Consider the following 24440-nt stretch of genomic DNA (forward strand, 5'->3'; position numbering starts at 1 on the left):
TACTTCTCCATGCCAACAAAGACACTGTAACCATGGACCTTAAAGATGTTCCAAATCTAGACATTCAGACCACAGTTCAAATGGTTATTATTATCCTATGAAAGCTTTGATCTGTTTTCTCACATGACTGTTCTTAAATGTTAAATCAGTGCTCTTCCTATGAAAATAAAAACCTAATTTGTGATCATATAAATTATAAGATAAAAACTTTTAACTAGGAAATGTGGGATTTTTTTCTTTTTATTATTAAGCTTGACGGCCTCAAGTCCTTGTCTGAAGAGCAGAAGACAGAAATGAACACTCTGTCCTTTTCCTGGGACAAACCTCCAGTTACAGCAGAAAATCGTCAATGGCCGTTCCAACAGCTACTTCATGACGTGGTGAGATGACGTCTTAAAATTATTTGTTAGATCTCTGGGTTTTATTTACATGGTCATAAACAATCCTAAGTCTTTAAACTATTATTAAATTATTTTAGGTGATTGGACGAACCATGAGGCAAACAAAACAAATCTGCAAAGGACTGAAGGACCCTGGATTATGGAATCTGCTCCAACAAAGGCCAGAAACTGCTCCAATCATATTTCCCTGACATGCTCATTCTCACAGCCCAGGTGTATAAAACTATCCTAATTTAGCAAACATGTAACTAATACTTGGCAAGATTTAGAAATCTGATTTCTGTATTTTCATCTGCTTCAGGCAGTTCTCAGCCACATTGTTTGGCCAGGGGCTGATAGTGATGACAATGATGATCCTCCTTTCCCGCCAAGAGTCCAGAACAACATCATGGATTTCTTGAGAACTTATATTGAAACATGCGAGTTTAAAACAAACTTTTAATTTTAATTTTTAACATCAAATAAGTGTTTTGTTATTTATTGCAGCCACTCCACGCCAGCTCAGCCAACTGGTGTCCTTTTGGGTCGGATGGGAACTAACAACTGGCCAGATGAGTCGAGGTTGTCGAGGCTGACTACCTCACATCCTCAACATGCTTTGCTACGCTGAGCGTACCTAGGCCTTTCCATGAGTACGAAGTCTTTGCCCAACATGTTGATAGCTGCATAGCAACTTCTGCCACAGGGTTTGGCTTAATTTAAATGTAGGTGATGTTTGTTGACTGTTCTTGTTGTGTCAGCCAGCACATTTTTTAAGGTGTTCTGAAACCATAGTTATCTTTTAACGTTGGACCAAATATGGCACTCTTGATATTAAAAAAGTTCTAACTAATAAACTGTTGAACTGAATTCATTCAGATGTAAGATATCCTTAAGTCTTTCAAATTCTTTAAAAAAAAAAGAGCATTTCTGTCTTATCAGTTTTGTTAGGTCATGTCTAAGGAGAATTACATGGGTTATCACCATTCCACATATGTCTAAACTGATTTCTTTTATACTAAAGTCATATACAATGTTATACAATGTCTTGAATTACCTGAATTGTCTGGGTCTTTAGTGCATCTTTAATTTTAGTGTCATTTAAACAGTATTTGCATTTTTTGGTTACAAGTGATCTGTCAGGGACCAAACGGTAAAGGCATGAGGACACAGATGTAATTTAAAAAAACCTGGCTTTTATTGTTACAAAATAAATGCAAAAGTCCAAAGAAATTAATAAACTAACCAATCTTTTAAAAAAAAGGGGTTAACTAAACATAACGACAGTTAAACAGTTAAACTCAACTAAAGAAAAACTGCCCCCCCCCTCCCCCAAAAACACATAAGGGTAACTTATATAGCACTTCGGCCAAACCAAATTACACAGAGAGGAAAAAACAAAATGACTAACAATAACCAAACAAAGCTCCAAGACCTAGCTAAGCTAAAAAACCCCCCGTGACCCGGCAGCACATGGTAGAACCTCATGTGCTGGCATTGAGATTTAAGACTCCTCAGCCCTTTGCCACGCCTTTCATCTTCCAGGTAAGGAAACAATGTGGGGCTTAAGCCATCACACACACCCCCTCTTGAGGACTCTCACTAGTAGAGCGAGAGAGATAGTCAGCAGTAACATTTTCCTTTCCTGGTATGTGCTTAATTCTGAAGCAGAAGGGTTGCAATGCCAGGTACCTGCGGGTGATCCTGCCATTTGTATCCTTCATTTTCTTCATCCATTGAAGTGCCCTGTGGTCTGTTTCCAAGCTAAATTCCCTTCCCAGGAGGTAATACCGGAAAGAGTCCAGGGCCCATTTAATGGCTAGTGCCTCTTTTTCCACAGTCGAATACTGAACTTCCCTCGGAAACAGCTTTCGGCTGATGTAGGCTACTGGGTGCCTCTCTCCTGGTGGACCCTGCAAAAGTACTGCTCCCAGACCCCTATGGGAAGCATCAGTCTGCAGAACAAAGAGTTCATTAAAGTCAGGACTATACAACACAGGCTCCTTACCCAGCGACTGGCGGATGTCATTGAAAGCTGCCATAGATTCCTCTGTCCACTGAATCTGGTTGGGACACCTTGAGCCCACCAGATCTGTGAGCAAAGCAGCCCTGGTGGAGAACTGCGGTATAAAACGATGGTAAAAGCCTGCCATTCCTAAAAAGTTGTTTTTTCTCAGTTATTTCTTCATTTGAAGCAGAACACAAGACTCAATAGCTTGAACCTTACTGACCTGAGGTTTGACCACCCCATGTCCGATAACATGTCCCAAGTACTCAGTTTCAGCAGCACCAAAAATGCATTTGGATGAATTCACTGTTAGCCCAGCAGTCTGGAGACGATCCAGAACAGCCTGCAGATGTGCCAGGTGCTCCTCCCAGGTGTCACTGTAAATGACAATGTCATCCAGATAAGCAGCAGCAAATCCAGAGATGTCACACAATACTTGGTCCATTAGCCTCTGGAAAGTTGCTGGAGCCCCATGCAGCCCAAATGGCATCACTGTGAACTGAAACAGTCCCCACGGTGTTCTGAATGCTGTCAGCTTCCTGGACCGCTCTGTCAGTGGGACCTGCCAGTAACCCTTGCATAAATCAATGGTTGTTAAATATCTTGCTTTCCCCAGCCGCTCAAGCAGTTCATCAATCCTTGGTGTTGGATATGAATCAAATAATGAAATAGAATTCAGGTACCTGAAGTCGATACAAAACCTCATGCTACCATCCTTTTTTGGCACCACGACCACCGGATTGCACCACTCACTTTTTGAAACCTCAACGATCCCCAAGGACAGCATCAGATCCAGCTCCTTTTTCAGTGATGCCAACAGATGTTCTGGAATCCTGTAACTGAGATGCCTTACAGAAGCCCCTTCTTTAGGTACAATGTCATGTTCCACGACATCCGTTCTCCCAGGATTCTCCTGAAACACTGAGGAGCTACACACTTTTCTCACCTGCTCACGCTTTCCTTCTGGCAGGTGGGTGAGATCACAATCCAGAGCACCAGCCGATGGGAAATATTGCTCACCCACTTCCTCCTCCTCCGTCACTCCCCTTATGAGCACCACCTCTGCCTTTTCAGGCCGCTGCACCCACTCCTTCAGAAGATTTATGTGCAGCACTTTGCTGGAGTGTGGTTGCCCAGGGGTGGAAACCTGGTAAGTAGTGGGTCCAAGTCTCTTCAAGACCTCAACCGGCCCCTGCCACTTAGCCAGCAGCTTGTTGTCATCACTAGGGAGGAGTACCAGCACTCTTTGTCCAGGGATGAAGGATCGTTGACGGGCTGAACGGTCATACCAGGTCTTTTGCTGCTGCTGGACCTCTGCCATATGAGACTGTGCTAGCTCAGTCTATCCCTCATCTGAACAACATAAGATACAACGTTAACAGGTTTTTCTTCCATCTTTTTTTTCTCCCAAGTGTCTCTCAGTAAAGATAGCGGCCCATGAACCTCATGTCCATACAAGAGTTCAAATGGAGAGAACCCAGTAGAGGCTTGTGGTACTTCCCTATAGGCAAAGAGAAGGTACGGCAACCACTGATCCCAATCTGTACCATTATCATTTACCACTTTCCGGAGCATCTGCTTCAAAGTCTGATTAAACCGCTCTGTGAGGCCATCAGTCTGGGGATGGTATGGCGTTGTTCTCAAACTCCGAATTCCCAGCAACTGGTACACCTGCTTCAGTAAAGTAGACATGAAGTTAGTGCCGTGATCCGTCAAGATGTCTTTTGGAAAACCTACACGTGAAAAAAACTGCACCAAACAGAGAGCAACTGATTTAGCCTTAATGGACTTAAGTGGGAACACTTCTGGGTACTTTGTAGCATAGTCAGTGATAACCAGCATATAACGATGTCCTGCTCGGCTGCTCTCAACAGGGCCAACAATATCCATTCCAATGCGTTCAAATGGCGTAGTAATGATGGGCAATGGTTGAAGTGGAGCTCTTGAGGGAATTTTAAGAGAGGTTGTTTGGCACTGAGGGCAGCTTTTACAATAATTTGCCACATCTTTGCAAAGGCCAGGCCAGAAAAAATTATTTTTAATCCGTGCTGTAGTTTTCTTCTTACCTAGGTGGCCAGCCCAGGGAATAGAATGCACCAAGGTGAGCACAGTGTCCCTTAGTCCTTGAGGAACCACTAGCTGCAGCACTGACCCCTGTTGGCAATAAAGTATGTCATTTTTCAGAATATATTCCCCTCTGACATCCTGCTCCATTTGTGAATTCTTTTCCACCTTCTGAAAAAGAGATGCCAACGATGGATCAGTCTTTTGCAAATCAGGTATGCCAGCTGGGATTTGAATTCCCAATGGAAGGTCTGACTCAGTGTTCAGTGGGTTCCTGGCTGTATGTTGGAACTTTTCTTGCCTTCTCTGCCTGTGACTTTTATTGGGTTTCCCTGGTATGGTTTCCAACTTCTCATTGAAAAAAGGGAGAGACCTAAGAACCTCAGAAGAGTCATCAGGTTCTTGAGCTTTTGCTCTGGTAATAGCAACATTACATTTCAGTTCATGGTCTACATCCAACAAGTCAAAAAGTATTGGAAGGTCCCGACCCAACACAGCAGAATAAGGGAAGTTATCAACAATCCCCACATTCAGAAGGTAAGTTTGCCCTTCAACCTTTATATACATGTCTGCTGTTGAATACATCTTTTCATCACCATGAACACAACAAATGGGGATGGTGTCATTAGTACGAATGATGTTGGGCTCTACAAACTCCCTACGGACCAAAGTCCGGGAACTTCCAGAGTCAAGCGGGGCTTTTAAAGTAGTTCCATTAACTTCTATTTGGGCCATTTTAATAGTCTCATTCTTAAGTTCCTGTTCATCATGCTGACGAGGCATAAGACACATTTGGACCATTTTGGCTGAGCTTTTTGGACAGATAGATTTTGTATGGCCCTCAAGACCACACAGGTAACAGATGAGCTTTTTAGGGACTTTTAGTGGTTTTCCACCTTTCTGATTCTCACCAACAGAAAACCAGTTCCCTGGGGCTGCTGTCCCCTGATGGTCCATCCAAGCTGATTTTGAACTCTCCTTTGTTTTCCACATATTGTAACTCCACGGCTGCCCTTTCTTTCAGGCAGCTACAAAGATATCTGCCAACCTTGCAGCTTCCACCGCAGACCTGGGGTCCTGCTCCCGAATCCAAACCTGGAGCTCAGGGGACAACATTCTCAAATATTGTTCCAATATGATTATTTCACCAACTTCCTGTGTGGTTTTACCTTTAGGTTGGATCCATTTCCCATAAAGCTCTTTAAGTCTGGCATACAACTCCTTGAGGCTTTCATCAGGATTCACCTCAGTAGAACGGAACCTCTGCCTGTAGGTCTCAGGGTTAATGTCAAACTTAGAAAGAATAGCACTTTTTACTTTATTGTAGTCAAGAGCATCATCGACATCCATATGCACATAAGCGCCTCTTGCTCTTCCAGTTAGCAATGGTATTAAATGAAACACCCATTCAGACTTTTGCCATCGGTATGCTAATGCCATACGTTCAAATGTGATAAGAAAGTGTTCAATATCATCATTTTCAGTCAATTTCTCCAGTCTGGGCTGATGATGTAAAAACATCTGACTTGATGAGGGCAGGGAAAAATCAGCTTGGCCCTGAGCCACAGCTACAGAAGGCAAATTCTCTGTATCTGATATATCTGGATTACCTGGTACAGCATCCTGAAATGGAGATGTTCGTGCCTGGACCTCCATCTGGAGAAGCTGGAAATGGTGTTGAAGTGCCTTAAATCTCTGTTCCTGGCGTTCAGTTACCTCCTTTTGTCTTGCCTCTCTGGCCTCCTGTTGAGCCATATTAGCTTGAAGGATTGAAACCAAGTCTGACATAGTTGGCTCCTTACCATCTTCACCCTCAGTGCTCTCAGCCACTCCAGAAGCTCCATTTTCCTCCTCTTCACCAGCTTGCTTCTCCTGGGCAGTTTTCCCCTTCTTTTTATCACTTCTTCCACCACGCTGCATTTTGCTTGGAAAAAAACTCTCCAAAAATAAGCCACAAAAAAAAAGGGGAAGAGAAAAAAATTGTGTCCTCTACTGGATGATCCCACCACTGCCGCCAATTGTCAGGGACCAAACAGTAAAGCCAGAGGACACAGATGTAATTTAAAAAAACCTGGCTTTTATTTTTACAAAATAAATGCAAAAGTCCAAAGGAATTAATAAACTAACCAATCTTTAAAAAAAAAAAAGGGGTTAACTAAACATAACGACAGTTAAACAGTTCAACTCAACTAAAGAAAAACTGACCCCCCTCCCCCTCCCCCAAAAACACAAAAGGGTAACTTTGGCCAAACCAAATTACACAGAGAGGAAAAAACAAAATGACTAACAATAACCAAACAAAGCTCCAAGACCTAGCTAAGCTAACCTCACACTACTGTTAAGATGGTAAGCATGCAGTTGTAAATAAAACGTTAATATTAAAAATTGAAATCTTACATCCAGATCTTCAGCAGGGCTGACTGGACTCTGAGTTTTCCCAGTTTCCCAGAGCTGGTTTGGGGTATGGTTCTGTTCAGTTCGGAATGAATGGTCGTTCCAACAGTCTGTGAATGTATCCAGATCTCCTGGGATGCGGGGTAGAAAAACACACTGAGCAGAAAACAAGTTTGCACAGTTTGAAGGATCCAGCCGCCCGTCTTCCTCAAGACTATGAAGGACATCATAGTAGATGTTTGACACAACGTTCCAAACGTCTCGCCATAGTCGCTCTATTCTGAAAACAGATATGTTGTTTAACCATATATTTATTAAATAACACCCTCTTAGAAGAAAGTAAAACAAAGAAAGAATATGGAAAAATAGGGATGATGGCATTGATGTACAGGGAAAAAGTCAGACTAAACAATCCATTAATAAATGGTGGATTTTAAGCTGATTTTAATGTCAATGAAAAAAATTGTATTTTGCAGCTATTAATTTACAAGAGGAATTTCAACAATAATAAGACTTCTTGGTTATTCACAGAGTAATTCAACAGGTTCAGAAGCTCATTTCAAATTCTAATCACCTTTGGTTGTGGACACTTTTCCCAGACATAAAACTTCTTCCACAGCTACGAATATGAAACATGTATCGAGCAAAGTCCACATTTTCGACTTCCTGGTCTCCCCTTACACTGGTAACAGAAAAAGAACATACAAATAGCATTTAAAATATGCTCTTTTTTGTGTGTGTATATATGTATATGTATGTGTGTGTGTGTGTGTGTGTGTGTGTGTGTGTGTGTGTGGGCGTGATGTTACTATAAACTCTAAGTTGGTTTGGAGATGCCTTTAAATGTAGCAACTCACCAGAAGTGACTGAAAAACTTGCAGTCTGAAGGCAATATATATGGATAACTAACCAGTGTCTGTGCTAAATTTAAAAAATGTTAAGGAAACACTTGTTTAATTTTTCCAAGGCTCAAATATGAATGGCAAAACAAAGAAAAAAACAGCATACTGCAATGGACAGCCAAAAGTCTCAACAGCCTCAAGGAAGAACTGCAGTGCTGTTGATGCCTTGTTGTTGTTGGCTGCGTTCAGGTACATGATCTATGAAGACACAAACAGCCACTCAAATGTAGAAGGTTACAAGTTCAAATTGTTGCCATTCCTGTCTCTGCTAAATTCCAGTGACTTGAACAGATAATTCTAAGAAAAATAAATGATAGCTAACCTTTCTTGAAAAGCCATCAATGCCACCAAACATCACAATCCCATATCTGTACAACAAAAGCAGACAGAAATGTAGACAGAACATTGCTGACACTAATATATAAGAAACACCCAATTATCCAGGACTGTGTAAGTGTGCTCTATATTTTGATGCTTTACTTGACAGCAAGCTCACCTGATCAACTTGTGGTTGGTGTCTTTATGTAAGAGACAAAGGACCAGGCACGCTGTATTTCCTTCTAACAACACAGCCAAGATTTGCCATCCTCTCCAGTATTCCTACACGGTGCATGGAATCCCACACTCTGGTCCATTGCACTCTGTGGCACCAGTGCCCTCAGACGTCCCTTCACCATTCTGTGGCCTACAGGAAGACACATTTTAAACATGATGGCAGATCACTGCATCTAAACTTGATGTATCAACATGTACAGTGTTTCTGTAAACTATGTGAGACATTTCTATGGAAACTAATTTCATACAAAACTATTATGTGGTGCAACTTAGAAAATATTCTTAAAACACCTTCAATGTTGGATTAAGAATAACTATGTACTTTTATCATTTTTCCATGAATGATCTGTGTCTTTCATTTAACAGTCCTTGGCGTGTCATAGTAAACGAAAAATCCTGCTTATTCTGTGTGCTATTGTTGGAACCTTGTGAATTTAATTTTACATTTCAAAGTCCTATTACTTTTAATAAATGAGAAGCATCTATCATAATGAGTTTGTTTGCAGGCTGGATGGATTATACTTGGTCATGTTCATTAATAGCTAAATTCAAGTTACAATTTACTCTATATGAAGCACAAAGAGGGGATCTCAAACCAATAATAAAAAAAGAAAAAAAATAAAAACCAGAAAAGGCTACAAAAAATGTTCTCAATTGGTTAAACTGACCCAAATTCCATGACTGTTGGTTAATTGTTGACAACAAGCTGTAGGTATCTCTTATTGAAAGGCCCCATTCTCTCATTCTACGGTTGATTGTTTTTCATGATGCACCAAGAATCTTGGAGATGCAGGGGACAGAAAGGTCCATCTCAATAAGGTCCTGAAGATAGTCTTGAGAAATTATTAGTCTGGGACGCCCCCGAGCACCAGCGATTCTGTCCACTGTGATGGCTGGCCTCCTCCTGTCAATTTCAGATTGGATGAGGGCAATCAGCTCTTGCAGACCTTCAAGTACCTAAAAAAGCATTTGTTTACAAAAGATAAGGTTAAACATTCTTTAACAATAACATATTTTTTTACATAACTGATATTTTGAGATTGAAGTTTATTTTATGTTTATACACAAGATGTTACTAAAGATATGTAAAATATGTGAGATAGGTATTGCAATGTTCAAGTTTTAACAAAATCAAGTCAAATGAACCTACCGAACATGTGCTGAAAGACACAGCATCAGAATCATTGCGCTTGTCGTAACAAACTCCACATAGTCAAGGTCCAAGGGCTGCAGCTGGCAAGCCTGTTTTGTAATTGTTGTAGGACCTGTCCTCCTAAATCCAACTGTTAAAGAGAAAATAGGTTTATTAAACTACTAAAATTATGGAAATATACAACCTGCAACAACTCTGCCAATGTACATCAAGTACAAGAATATGATACAGATTTTTTTTTAATTACATTTGCCACATTACTGTTTACACAAAAATTAAATAATTAACCTAGAACATTTTTCTATTTATACATATAAAATAGACTTGACTAACCTAGAAGTTAGAGGTTGCACCTGTGTTGGAGGAAAAACAAAAAAAAAAACGGGTTGCTCTGGGTTTGCCCAAAAATAAATAAATAAAAAAACATGTTAACATGTGTACATCTGTCCGGTACCATGTATCCTGTATGTGTTACGCTTCTCTATGTAACATGAATAAGACCAACTGTCCTGAGTAACTAAATAAAATAAGTAAATGTTAATGCAAGTGACATCCAGAAATGGCTATAGTAGATCTCTCTCCAACCCACATTTGTGAAATTATCAAAATCAAACAAACCGTGTTCTTTTAAAATGTTGTGTTGCCTCAGGAGAAGGGCCCTTAAAAAAAATCTTTTTCTAATACTGTAGCACAACGTATAAATTTTGCCATAACATTGTTCGTGATTTGTCATTCTGAATGTGTACGGCTGTGTAACACTAAAAATTGGAAATACTTAAGTTTGAACACATTCGTTAGACTTCTGTAACATCTCCCATTAAATACGTGTGTGTTAATGCAACTCCTAAATCTTTGGAATCACGTAGCTATGATGAATCCTTCAGGTGGACACTGGGAGGAGAAACTTGATATTTATTTTAGTAGGTTAGCCTACGTAATCTTCCAGTGACACGTCGCAGGTCAGTTACCATGGTAAAAGATGCTGGAGTAAGATCGCTGGTTGGTAATCGCTGCTACCACTGTATGGACATTAAAGAGAGCGGGCGCAAACCTACATCACTCCCCAAAATGGTAGGACAAAAAACAAGTGGGCATCGCCATGTTAGTTCAATTTCTCCACTAATCTCACACTATTTAGCATCTGAACAAATATAAGATCTAGACAGTTACATCATAACACTGCTTTATTCACATCGGCATATAATACTCCTATCAACTAGCAAGCACTGACACTGTAAATGGGTGCTTGTCACGTCTTTCAATGATTTTGGGTCGTTTAAGCAGTTTGAAGAATGATCCTGTGCAGGGAGTAGCCTAATTAGCTGTTTTCATGGCAGCCATGCACAGAGCAACCTCAGGTAAACTAAAGAAAAAACAAAAAGAAAACATGAGTATCACAAAGCTGAAAATCCAAGGGAATTGTGCTTTAGCAACCCTCTTCTCACCGGCAGGAAAACATGTGATTAAATCGGCAAAAATTGACTGGATGAAAGGGTGACTGGGCCCAATCTATAAGCGGATTTAGCCCGCAATTCTTAACCTATCTTACATATAAAAAAGTGACAACTTTGTTGAAGTTAACGTAAAACAGCAGCCAATCAGATATAGTTGTGGAGGCGAGGACAAAATTCGCAACCGCAACCTCAGAGTCTTGCCCGCAGCTTTGTGTTTTGCATCCCTAAACTTCATGCTTGCATAAGAATAGCCATTTCTTTCCCCTAATGCGAATTCTTCTTACAGTCATGCAAATTCCTCCTTGCACATTTGCAAACTTTTTAAGCAGATAGGTTTTTTTTGGGGATGGCAAAACTTGATTTGCAAACGCAAACTTCGAAATTAAATGCAAACATTCATTTTCATTTGCAAAATTTTTATGGCCGTAAATTGAGCCCATACAACTATCCCAGAAAGGCAACTGTCCCAGAAAGGCAAGTGCCTTTTCCAACGGCTATACCAAATACTGTTTGACAATGGCCACTGCTGCTCTAACAAAACAGCAAAGGCCGTTAGAAAAAGGATCCATCCATAACAATCTGGGCAGGCTAAGAAGCTAAAGCCAAATAAAATCTATAACGACAGACCTTATTATTATGTTACCAATGTTACAGAAGCTTATCGGCCTACAAACCGACAAATCCCCATAGAAATAGTTTTTTTGTTTTCTTTATTTTGTAAACAAGGTTGTCCGCTAAATCTTCAAATGCATTCATGGGTGGTCTTGATGTAATAGGTCCACGACCAATCGATCATGACAAACCAGTTAGACGTGGAGTTTGTTGTTGGGAACGGCATTTGCCTCTGGAGAAACGGCAAGTGCCGCTAGGAAAAGGCAAGTGCCACGGCATTTCCCATTGCAAGAACTCCAATTGCCTTTTGCTGTATTTAAAATCTTGGTGCTCCTGATGTTTTCTGTGATCTTCATGTAAAGTTACACTCATTATTTTCAGTCCACCTCGATGGGTTGGTTGTCTACAGGTCTACCATAAATGCTTAATGTGTAGCAAATTATCTATGCTGCTATGTCTGCGGTAAAAGGAAATTGTGTTGATTTATAAACTTCATCAGGTCACATTTTCTTCCCAGTATTAGCTAAAGAAAACCTTATCAGATTGTGAAACAGAAACATTTTATCATCTGATGGAACACATAAATCTGATGTAGCAACAAATCTGCCAAAAGAAGTCCCAGTATATTTAGCATCGTTAAAAGCTGTTAGCATGTGGTGAATGAATGTTGGAGTAGAGGGAGTAAGGGGAGGAATCAGGGTGAATGAATTTAGGAAAGTCGGTGGCTGCTGGGATAGGAGGAGGGGGGGTGTATGCAGATGGGTGGGGGTGTGTATGTTGGTGATACGGGGGAGTGATGGGGTGGGTGTACAATGAGGAGTGTGAATGTGGATAGAGGGGTGTAGGGAGGTATGTGTGTGTGTAGAGTGGGGTGTGTGTATGGAAGAATGGGTGATTATAGAGGGAGCAGGGATGTGTGTGTGATGGGGTGTGTGAGTATAAAGAAGGGGGGTAGGAGAGTGTGAGTTAGAGCGTGTGTAAGAGAAGGGGTGGATAGGATGTGCTTAAGGAGGAAGTGTGTGTGTGTGTGGGTGTGGGTGGGTGCATGTGTGTGCACATGTGTGTGTGCGTGTGTGTGTGTGCATGGGGGGGTCTTGGTGCTCGGGGGGCGCTGCTGGTGCACTGGGGTGCGGCCTGGCTGCCGCTCGGTGGCGGTCTGGGGATCCCGGCCCTCCGTCGGTGTGGGCTGGGCCCTCTGCCTGCGGGGGTGGGGTGTTGCTTCCGGGCTCTTGGGGCTGTGGGGCCCGTGCGCTTTCTGCCCTGGGTGGGCAGACAGAGCGCGGCACCGGCCACCTCCTCGCTGGTCCGGGCCTGCTGGGGCCTGTTCCCCCTGACTGCGGGGGACTCTGGCTGGGACCCTCCTCTGCTGCCTCCTGGGTCGGTGCATGGCTGGCTCCGGGGTGGGGCGGTTGGGGTCTGTGCCTGGGGGTGGCCCCGGTCTCGGGGGTACTCCTGGCGTGTCTCTTGCCTTTGTGTGGGAGGGGTCACACTGGCATGATCTTCTCTGAACACATTCCACTCTGCATGTTCTGCATGTGACAGTCACCGAGTCGTCTGCAGGTTTATTTACTAACAGCAGCTCGTTTTCTCATTTCTGTTTGTTTCTCATTTATATTTAACTTTTTAGATTCATAGTTTAGTTACTATGATCTAAAGTATGTGTATGTATATGTGTTAATACTGGCGAGTGCATATAGGTCCAGGTCTGACTTTCGTGTCCAGGTCCATGCCCGAGTTTTAGGTCCAGGTCCAGGTTCCGGGTCCACATATATAGACCTCCATGTTCCCATGACAAGCTGACAGCAAGTGAAGCTCCAGCAGATCCATCCACCCTCCTCCTGCAGATGTTCCGCCAGCTGCGGGCAGACAGAGCGGCCGGCCCAGAGAGGCAGAGCGGGGAAACAGGGTCGCCATTACCGCTGGGTCGCGCTGCTGACAGGCTGAGAGGAAGAGGAGGAAGAGGAAGAGGAGGAGGAGGAGGCAGCCAGGTCTCAGCTTTCAGCGCATACCACACTAACAGCTCCAAACGGACTGAGATGCGGGCTGGTCCGTCCGGGACCTCGGTGGACTACTTCTCCGGCTGACCCTGGCCTGGGATCTGGACTCCGGCGGATCGTGGGTCGTGGAAAGGAATTTCTCTTTTTTCCTTTCAGATGTGGGAATGCTTGTTTTCCGTGGAATGTGGATCTGGGAGCGACCATGTTGTTAGGTGGGTAGGGGCATGGATCTGGCTTCAGGAGCCCCGCAGGATCGCTGCTTTCTGCCCGGTTTCTGACTGCTTTCTGCCTGGTTTCTGGCTGCTTTCTGCCGGCTTTCTGCCTGGTTTCTGGCTGAAAGCCGCTTCAGAATCAGCCTAGCGAGAGAAACCAGGCCGCTGCAGTGGGAAGGGGACCCAGGCTGCAGTGGGGGCCGCTGCTGTATGAGGGGGACCAGGGCCGCTGCAGTGGGAGGGGGACCCGGGCTGTATGAAGGGGAGCCGGGTGGATAAATGAGCCGCTGTTCGTGTTTTTTCCACCAGGAAGGCTGTGCTAACGTTAGCCGCTAGCTAACTCACCCTGCTTCCAGGCTAGGCTAACAGTCCTCGGCTAATATTTGCTAATGAAAGAGTAAAGCCAGGCCGGGTTCCAACCCCTCTCCTCGGGGAAAACGTCCAGCCTGAACGCTAAACGCGGAGCTAGCAGCTGACGCATTAACTCTCCGTGTTACTTTTCAGCTGAACTAAGTCAGCAACACTAACTAACTCCTCCAACCTTCCCTGTTTCTGCAACACTAACTCCTCCAACCTTCCCTGTTTCTGCAACACTAACTCCTCCAACCTTCCGTGTTTCTGCAACACTAACTCCTCCAACCTTCCGTGTTTCTGCAACACTAACTCCTCCAACCTTCCGTGTTTCTGCAACACTAACTCCTCCAACCTTCCCTGTTTCTGCAACACTAACTCCTCCAACCTTCCCTGTTTTTGCAACACTAACTAACTCCTCCAACCTTCCCTGTTTCTGCAACACTAACTAACTCCTCCAACCTTCCCTGTTTCTCCTCTTCTTCCTATCTTTAATCCCTGGCTTCCAGTTTGCTCCATGGCCGTGTTTTGGACACTTTGGAGGGAAATTCCACCAAATGAAGAAGCATTTGTAAAGGTGCTGGGGTTTTTTTCTGACTCGGAGTGGCCTGCTTAGTTATTAGGGATGTAATACCTGCAGAGTGAAAGTGTCACTGGACAGATTATTGAATTTCCCCGTCATTAAGCGTGTACACTTACACAACCCAGCAGGGAGGTGTTGCAACCACATTTGCTTGAAACGGGAGAATTTATCAGTGGGTTTGTCCTAAAGCTGCAGTCTTGCATCTCCATGGTCTCATTGTTCCCTTCCTCCATTCCCAAAACTCCTTAAAGGGCTTCCAACCACAGACCCATCCTGGTGTTTGTCAATGCATCATTAGTGAGGCCCGTTTGTGTTTGAAATGAAAGCAATTAACTTCTTTTGTGTCTTCTGCTCCATCCAGGCTGTTATCTCCCTTTAGTGACCAGAAAACCTCTCCAGCTTGCTGGATGATTTGATGGGACTCTTGTGCTGATCACCGTCCGTCTATTTAGGGCTTTTCTCTGAAGCATTTTGCTCTAATTGGGCAGTATCTGAAGCTAAACTCATCATTAGTTGCATGGTGCTTGAAATAATGCTTAGTGCCCCGTTTCTATGTAGAAAACAGATCATCGTGTAAAAATGAGGAAAATCAGCAGCTGTGTGGCGTTGAATATGTATAGACATGTCTGAGAAGCTTTGCAGCTGTACGCATTCATTTAAAACACAAATCTGCGCAGGTATTATGTTAATATGCTGGCTAATGTTCCGTGCTTGTATCAGCTGCTGCAGACCGTTGTACTGCTGGCAGGCTGAGGGACGGTGATGGTGTCACTTGGCCTATAAACTGTTAGGACTGGTTCCCCCTCAGAAGGTCGAGACCAGCGATGTTCTGCCTCAGGGTTGGACCTGACTGAAAGAGGATTCATTTAGGATTATAAACAAAGTTTGTTAGATAATTTGATATTAGCCAGTGTAATGATGCTCCAGTTGAGCAGTTTGGGACTAAACATGAAAGAATGAGGAGATTTAACCCTTAAAACTCTGGAGAAAAAAGTATAAACATGGAAACAGTGTGTGTTGTGTGTGGGTTTCGGATGTGAGAGAATGATGTGCAGATGAGAAAAGGCTTGGTCGCTGCTGATCTATGTGTTATTTCTACTAGGGCCCGACCAATATGGATTTTTTGAAACCGATACCGATATAAAGACTTTAGAGCCGATAGCCGATATAATGACCGATAAATCCATCCACCAGAAAAAAATTCCAAAATATCACTCAAAGTTAAACACTACATTCTAAGCTCATTCTTAAACTCATGTCTACCTCTTAGACACCATGAACGATCTGAATTATTCACCGATTTAAAAAAAAAAAAAAAAAGTAAATCTGGTTTTCTTATTCCACAGTGCCGACACACTGTTTAATCAGCTGACCTCTTTCCTTCTTCATCATCTCTGACAGGGACACCAAAGTGTTCCCACACATGAACCGGGGCGTTCCTCCACTCGCCATGACCACGCTGCACTTGTGTGGAACGATTATGCCGCAGCTTTCTTTTATTTTTTTCATATCAGTCGGTGGATCACGTGTGTGCCGAACCATAGATACTGATCCGAATGGATAGCAGATCAATGATGATCCGTTGCACCACTAATAATAAGTATTCAGAAGTTGTGTAAATGGCACGCAGCCACCAACTTTCACACATGTTCACCAGGCTAAACACTAAGCACTGCTTTCCTCGCTACAGCGCGGCCACGAGGCACGCAATGACCAGTCTGTAGAGAATGTAAGAGAAAAAACATAACTGTGTTTATTTAACATTTCAACTTACCAGTGACAAAATATAAAATGCTCGTGAGCAGACTTAACTTAACTTGGCTCAGCGTCTGTCTGTTTCACCGTCCGGTTTGCTCTGTCTCGGCTTCCACGGTAGGCAGCCATGAGCAAGGATGGCCCCGCCCCCGCTACTTATCCAGCAGACATGGGCGCCATCTGCTGGATAAGTAGCCCAATTACATTTTTAACTAAATTTAATTTAAGACAAAAACGTCACGTCTGCATGGAAACGTCACTTCTGCATGAAACATCATGTCTCCATGGAAACGTCACGTCTCCATGGAGACGTCTGCATGGAAACATGCAGCTAACATGCTAGAATTTATAAGAATAGAAGAAGGATGTCATGTTTGGGGAGTCCATTTTTTTATTTATTTATCCATTTTTAGGACAGAAGCTCATACATGTGTCTTAGGAGGCAGTTTGTCTTCTCATCAGGTTTGGATGAACCTTCACTGTGGTTGGAGGATTGTCTGTGCTGGTGTCGGTACGAATCAGCGATGCTTCTTTAAAGCTGATGAGACTGGAAAAAAAGTTTATTTCTACTTAAGAGTCCTGATTAAAGAGCTGAAACGATGGCCGATCCTGGTTGGTGTGTTCTGCTGTGCTTCAGGACTTAACAGCATTTAGTCATCTCTAAAACCAGCTTGCCGAGTGATACCTTAATCCACCCCCCTCCAAACCTCGCTGTGAATGAAATAATCATGATGCCCAAACCTACTTTTAGCTGTGTCTGCAGTGCGGGCTCTGGTGTTGGCCGCCTGCATTAACCTCTTCCAGCCCACGGCTCTTTTCAAGGTTTTGGCTTGAAAATACCATTCCCAGAACGGCAAATCTCTCTCTGCCCACACTTTCTACATAAACTACCTTCATATCAAATTAAAGCTCTTGTGGTATGTTATCTGAAGTGAAACCACTACAGGAGCTGCTCTTTTAAAGATGTAACGAGTTTTTCACATTTTTTCCTTGCCGAAATCTATTTTGCATTTTAAAGTTTATAAAAGCTTTAAAAATTGCTGTTGTAGACAAAAACACCCAGAAACTGATTCCTCAACATGTGGGCCGTCTCTGTGCAATGTTTCATGCAGCTGAAGCGAAGCACAACAAAGTTACAGGGGTTTTAGTAAAGGGGTGGCCCGGCCTTTTCAGTTCGGCAGTTTGGCACAGTTCAGCACTGTTCGGCATGGTTTGGCACAGTTCGGCACAGTTCGGCACAGTTCGGCACAGTTCGGCACAGTTTGGCACAGTTTGGCACAGTTTGGCACAGTTTGGCACAGTTCGGCACGGTTTGGCACAGTTCAGCACTGTTCGGCGTGGTTCGGCACAGTTCAGCACTGTTCGGCGTGGTTCGGCACAGTTCAGCACTGTTCGGCGTGGTTCGGCACAGTTCGGCACAGTTCGGCACAGTTCGGCACTGTTCGGCACTGTTCGGCACTGTTCGGCACTGTTCGACACAGTTTGGCACAGTTTGGCACAGTTCGGCGTGGTTTGGCACAGTTCAGCACTGTTCGGCGTGGTTCGGCACAGTTCGGCACTGTTCGGCGTGGTTCGGCACAGTTCGGCACTGTTCGGCGTGGTTTGGCACAGTTCGGCACTGTTCGGCGTGGTTCGGCACAGTTTGGCATTATGTGTGAATTTGCAGGTGTGAAAAAGTTGGTTTCTGAATATTTTTAAGGAATAACTCAGTTATTATCTATCCAACTGTTTATATGAAACCACGAGGAGTGATGTTTGACTTCTGATGTTGACTAGAAAACATTATTTACAGAAAAACATAAAATTAAGTTAGTGGTAAACATTTTGTGTGATGACAAACAGAACATATTTATTCAGCAATATTCTGTTCATATTCAGCATCCCAGTTTTTGCAGTTACCCCAGTCGGCCTGCAGCAGACCTTGGTGTCAGACGTGGACTCAAGCACACACAACTCGATCCAACTGTCTGATGAATCACTTCCAGGACTGTTTCGAGAGTGTCTTCTGAAGCTGGTCCTCCAGGTGGTCGTCCAGGTGGTCCTTTAGCTGGTCCTGTAGTTGGTCCTCTAGCTGGTCCTCCAGGTGATCCTTTAGCTGGTCCTCCAGGTGGTTCTCTAGCTGGTCCTCCAGCAGGTCCTCCAGGTGGTCTTCTAGCTGGTCCTCCAGTTTGTCTGCTAGCTTGTCCTCTAGCTGGTCCTCCAGGTGGTCCCCCAGCTGGTCCTCCAGGTGATCCTCTAGCTGGTCCTCCAGTTTGTCCAATAGCTTGTCCTCTAGCTGGTCCTCCAGTTTGTCCGCTAGCTTGTCCTCTAGCTGGCCCTCTAGCTGGCCCTTTAGCTGGTCGTCCAGGTGGTCCTCTAGCTGGTCCTCCAGTTTGTCCACTAGCTTGTCCTCTAGCTGGCCCTCTAGCTGGTGCTCCAGGTGGTTCCCTAGCTGGTCCTCCAGGTGATCCTCTAGCTGGTCCTCCAGGTGGTCCTCTAGCTGGTCCTCCAGGTGATCCTCTAGCTCGTCCTCTAGCTGGTCCTCCAGATGGTCCCCTAGCTGGTCCTCCAGGTGATCCCCTAGCTGGTCCTCTAGCTGGTCCTCAAGGTGATCATCTAGCTGGTCCTCCAGGTGATCCTTTAGCTGGTCCTCTAGCTGGTCCTCCAGGTGATCCTTTAGCTTGTCCTCCAGGTGGTCCTCTAGCTGGTCCTCCAGTTTGTCCACTAGCTTGTCCTCTGGCTGGTCCTCCAGTTTGTCCGCTAGCTTGTCCTCTAGCTGGCCCTCTAGCTGGTCGTCCAGGTGGTCCTCTAGCTGGTCCTCCAGGTGGTCCTCGAGCTGGTCATCTAGCTGGTCCTCCAGTTTGTCCGCTAGCTGGCCCTCTAGCTGGTCCTCCAGGTGGTCCTCTAGCTGGTCCTCCAGTTTGTCCACTAGCTTGTCCTCTAGCTGGTCCTCCAGGTGATCTTCTAGATGGTCCTCCAGGTGATCCTCTAGCTGGTCCTCCTGGTGGTTCTCTAGCAGCTGGTCCTCCAGGTGGTCCTCTAGCTGGTCCTCCAGTTTGTCCACTAGCTTGTCCTCTAGCTGGCCCTCTAGCTGGTCCTCCAGGTGGTTCCCTAGCTGGTCCTCCAGGTGATCCTCTAGCTCGTCCTCTAGCTGGTCCTCCAGATGGTCCCCTAGCTGGTCCCCTAGCTGGTCCTCCAGGTGATCCCCTAGCTGGTCCTCTAGCTGGTCCTCCAGGTGATCATCTTGCTGGTCCTCCAGCTGGTCCTCCAGGTGATCCTTTAGCTGGTCCTCTAGCTGGTCCTCCAGGTGGTCCTTTAGCTGGTGCAAAAGGTGGTCCTCTAGTTGGTGCTCTAGCTGGTCCTCCAGGTGATCCTTTAGCTGGTCCTCCAGGTGGTCCTCTAGCTTGTCCTCCAGTTTGTCCACTAGCTTGTCCTCTAGCTGGTCCTCCAGTTGGTCCTCCAGTTTGTCCTCCAGTTGGTCCTCTAGCTTGTCCTTCAGTTTGTCCTCTAGCTAGTCCTCCAGTTTGTCCTCTTGCTTGTCCTCCGGTTTGTCCTCTAGCTTGTCCTCCAGTTGGTCCGCTAGCTTGTCCTCCAGTTTGTCCTCTGGCTTGTCCTCCAGTTTTTCCTTCAGTTTGTCCTCTAGCTGGTCTTCTATTTGGTCCTCTAGCTGGTCCTCCAGTTGGTCCTCTAGCTGGTCTTCTATTTGGTCTTCTAGCTGGTCCTCTAGCTGGTCCTCCAGTTGGTCCTCCAGTTTGTCCTCCAGTTTGTCCTCCAGTTTGTCCTCCAGCTTGTCCTCCAGCTTGTCCTCTAGCTTGTCCTCCAGTTTGTCCTCTACCTTGTCCTCCAGTTTGTCCTCCAGTTTGTCCACTAGCTTTTCCTCCAGTTGGTCCACTAACTGGTCCTCGAGCTGATCCTCTAACTGGTCCTCCAGTTTGTCCTCTAGCTGGTCGTCCAGTTTGTCCGCTAGCTTGTCCTTCAGTTTTTCCTCTAGCTTGTCCTCCAGTTTGTCCTCTAGCTTGTCCTCCAGTTGGTCCGCTAGCTTGTCCTCCAGTTTGTCCTCTGGCTTGTCCTCCAGTTTTTCCCTCAGTTTGTCCTCTAGCTGGTCTTCTATTTGGTCCTCTAGCTGGTCCTCCAGTTGGTCCTCTAGCTGGTCTTCTATTTGGTCTTCTATTTGGTCCTCTAGCTGGTCCTCCAGTTTGTCCTCTAGCTTGTCCTCCAGTTTGTCCTCTAGCTTGTCCTCCAGTTTGTCCTCTAGCTTGTCCTCCAGTTTGTCCACTAGCTTGTCCTCCAGTTGGTCCTCTAGCTGGTCCTCCAGTTGGTCCACTAACTGGTCCTCGAGCTGGTCCTCCAGTTTGTCCTCCAGCTGGTCCTCCAGTTTATCCACTAGCTTGTCCTTCAGTTTGTCCTCTAGCTTGTCCTCCAGTTGGTCCACTAGCTTGTCCTCCAGTTTGTCCTCTAGCTTGTCCTCCAGTTTGTCCTTTCGTTTGTCCTCTAGCTTTTCCTCCAGTTTGTACTTTAGCTTGTCCCCAGTTGGTTCACTAGCTTGTCCTCCAGTTTGTCCGCTAGCTTGTCCTCCAGTTTGTCTGCTAGCTTGTCCTCCAGTTGGTCCTCTAGCTGGTCCTCTTGGTGGTCTTCCAGTTGGTCCTCTAGCTTGTCCTCCAGTTTGTCCGCTAACTGGTCCTCCAGCTGGTCCTCTTGCTTGTCCTCCGGTTTGTCCTCTAGCTTGTCCTCCAGTTGGTCCGCCAGCTTGTCCTCCAGTTTGTCCTCTGGCTTGTCCTCCAGTTTTTCCTTCAGTTGGTCCTCTAGCTGGTCTTCTATTTGGTCCTCTAGCTGGTCTTCTATTTGGTCTTCTATTTGGTCCTCTATTTGGTCCTCCAGTTGGTCCTCTAGCTGCTCCTCCAGTTTGTCCTCCAGTTGGTCCGCTGGCTTGTCCTCCAGTTTGTCCTCTAGCTTGTCCTCTAGCTTTTCTTCCAGTTTGTCCTCTACCTTGTCCTCCAGTTTGTCCTCCAGTTTGTCCTCCAGCTTGTCCTCCAGTTTGTCCTCTAGCTTGTCCTCTAGCTTGTCCTCTAGCTTGTCCACTAGCTTGTCCTCCAGTTGGTCCACTAACTGGTCCTCGAGCTGGTCCTCTAACTGGTCCTCCAGTTTGTCCTCTAGCTTGTCCCCCAGTTGGTCCACTAGCTTGTCCTCCAGTTTGTCCTCTAGCTTGTCCTCCAGTTTGTCCTCTAGCTTGTCCTCCAGTTTGTCCTTTCGTTTGTCCTCTAGCTTTTCCTCCAGTTTGTACTTTAGCTTGTCCCCAGTTGGTTCACTAGCTTGTCCTCCAGTTTGTCCGCTAGCTTGTCCTCCAGTTGGTCCTCTAGCTGGTCCTCTATTTGGTCCTCTAGGTGGTCTTCCAGTTGGTCCTCTAGCTTGTCCTCCAGTTTGTCCTCTAGCTTGTCCTCCAGTTGGTCCACTAGCTTGTCCTCCAGTTTGTCCTCTAGCTTGTCCTCCAGTTTGTACTTTAGCTTGTCCCCAGTTGGTTCACTAGCTTGTCCTCCAGTTTGTCCGCTAGCTTGTCCTCCAGTTGGTCCTCTAGCTGGTCCTCTATTTGGTCCTCTAGGTGGTCTTCCAGTTGGTCCTCTAGCTTGTCCTTCAGTTGGTCCTCTAGCTTGTCCTCCAGTTGGTCCGCTAGCTTGTCCTCCAGTTTGTCCTCTGGCTTGTCCTCCAGTTTGTCCTCCAGTTTGTCCTCTAGTTTGTCCTCCAGTTTTTCCTTCAGTTGGTCCTCTAGCTGGTCTTCTATTTGGTCTTCTATTTGGTCCTCTAGCCAGTCCTCCAGTTGGTCTTCTAGCTGGTCCTCCAGTTGGTCCTCTAGCTGGTCCTCCAGTTGGTCCTCTAACTGGTCCTCCGGTTTGTCTTCTAACTGGTCCTCTAGCTGGTCCTCCAGTTGGTCCAATAGCTGGTCCCGCCCTGCCAAGCTTTTCATGGAGAATGATACTTCCTGCTTTTACATAGCTGAAGCTTGTATGGCTAGCTGGCTGATACCTGTCAGGTAGGGTTGCAGTTGGCTGTGGGAACACAATGAGATCTCTCTTTACAAACCATATCCACCACCTACCTGTCCTGTAGCGACTCGCACCCATTGGTGGAAACAAGGCATACCTGGACCTCAAGCTGGACCTTACCTGGACTGTTGCTGAATCTGGACCAGGAGTTGGGAGTGTCATTTCTCGAAAGTCCATGATAAAAATGAGCATTTATTCATAAAGCAGGACAAACATGTGGGTCCAGGACACACATTTAAAACTGGAACTGGGAAGAAACTAGATCACAAATCTGGATTAAAACGGCTTTAACTGCACAGAATTCCTCGGTACAATGAAACTGAAATCAGTTGTAAGACATGGAATATGGAGGAAAGTGAATGAACCCCTCTCCCCAATGTTTCATTTAAACAATGCTGCATACGTGGACTGAACACGGTGGTGCTGCCTGAACGTGATGGAGATGTCTCTGTGATGGACATTGGTAGTCTGGTCATCAACTGATTGGCGTGTTATCTAACATGTATCCACTGACGGACGTTGGATCACTTCTGTCCATGTGTCCGTGATTGTTACCAGACTAGTGGGTCAGGTCTTGCTGGGAGGCGGGCCAACCCCAGTACAATGGTGGGGAAACACCGCTGTAAAAAGATGCTTGTGAATATGTGCCGGTCCAGAAATGCAGAAAGTCGTCTGGAGCCCTGACACGGCTTTGTCCCTCCGCGAGGATACGTGCGGTGCATGAAGTTAAATGAGACATGGAGTGCAACTCCCTGCTTTTTGTTACTGTCAGGTGTGGTACATGTAGCTTGCAGCAGCTTGTTTTGGTTCTGAACTCTGAAAACCTGACACACCAGCTCGTCAGTGTCCTCACATTTACAGTATGAAGTAATATGTTGGGTGTGTTGGAGGGGTTCTGACTTGTTCCTGTGTTTTTCTTTTACTTCGCTGTTAGACTCTAACTGCATGTTCTTCATTCTTATGGTTGGTTTAACCATAAAGCCCCTACGTTTCCCTCACACAGGAGGCCTCATCATCATGGCCTCTAGGAGACCCCTAGTCCTTCATGTAGGTGAACTAGATTCCTCATGTGGAGGTCTGACTCACACAGGAGATTTAAGGACTGATTAAACATGAGTCAGTAATTGTCATGTTGCCTGGCAGTGGATGAAGACAGCAGGTTTAGTGGCTTTCAGGCAAGTGTCGGGCTAAATACATTAAGACAAGAATAGCCTAAATAATCAGCATTATGTATTAATTTCCTTGGATGAGCAGATGACACATCTGAACTGATTTATCATTACAGCAAAGCAAATCATTTCTAGGTCAATTACTGTCAAAGGGCTGGAGTTGCATGCCATTTTTATCTTGCCTTGGCACCAATGGGCTGAGAGCACTGCTTTTACTCTGATAAGTGACATTGCTGAACACAGTCCATGATTGAATAATTTGCTTTCCTCTTATTTAAATCATAAGTCGTTTTCCTCTAAAAAAAAAAAAAAAAAACAAAAAAAAAAAAAACAAAAACAAAACATTTTAATGCAGCTGTTAGAAAAATCATTTGTTTTCACTTTAAAGTGTCTCTATTATGCAAATTTCAGGCTAATTTATTTTAATATGCAGGTCCAAAAGGGCAGGAAATAAATAATTTTCCACAAACCCTTTCATTAATTTTTTATTGATCCTGTCAGATCTGCCAGCAACAAGCACAAACGGAAGCCCCGCCTTCCACTGCTGCGGCTGCGTCTGATTGGTCAGCTGCTCGGAGTAGATGTAGGTGCACATCAGCTGTTTTCTCTGTAGAAACAAGGCAGAAATGGTAAACAGACCAAAGTAGTTACTCTGGAAATGACAACAACACCAAACATCCAGCCGTGCATGCTCGAGCCTGGATCCAACCCCGGGTGTATCTGCTTTGTAAATACTCGCTTTACAGCTGTAGTTCAAAATGACGTCGTTTGCTGTTTTTTACTCGCCTTTTATAATTGTAAATGTCCCTGTTAGTAGGTGTACATGCTGTGTAG

At 45.0% G+C, this 24440-nt stretch overlaps 1 protein-coding gene across 1 annotated transcript in view; it reads left to right on the forward strand.

The window, feature by feature from the left end:
* The first annotated feature begins 13537 nt into the window (after positions 1–13537).
* Positions 13538–24440, forward strand: part of arhgap5 (Rho GTPase activating protein 5) — a 57113-nt gene continuing 46210 nt past the window's right edge. The window contains 1 exon segment of the mRNA XM_079262072.1: positions 13538–13731. The gene's annotated coding sequence lies outside the window, so the exon portion shown is untranslated.

This window comes from Telmatherina bonti (assembly GCF_933228915.1).
Source record: "Telmatherina bonti genome assembly, chromosome: 22".
NCBI lineage: Eukaryota > Metazoa > Chordata > Actinopteri > Atheriniformes > Telmatherinidae > Telmatherina > Telmatherina bonti.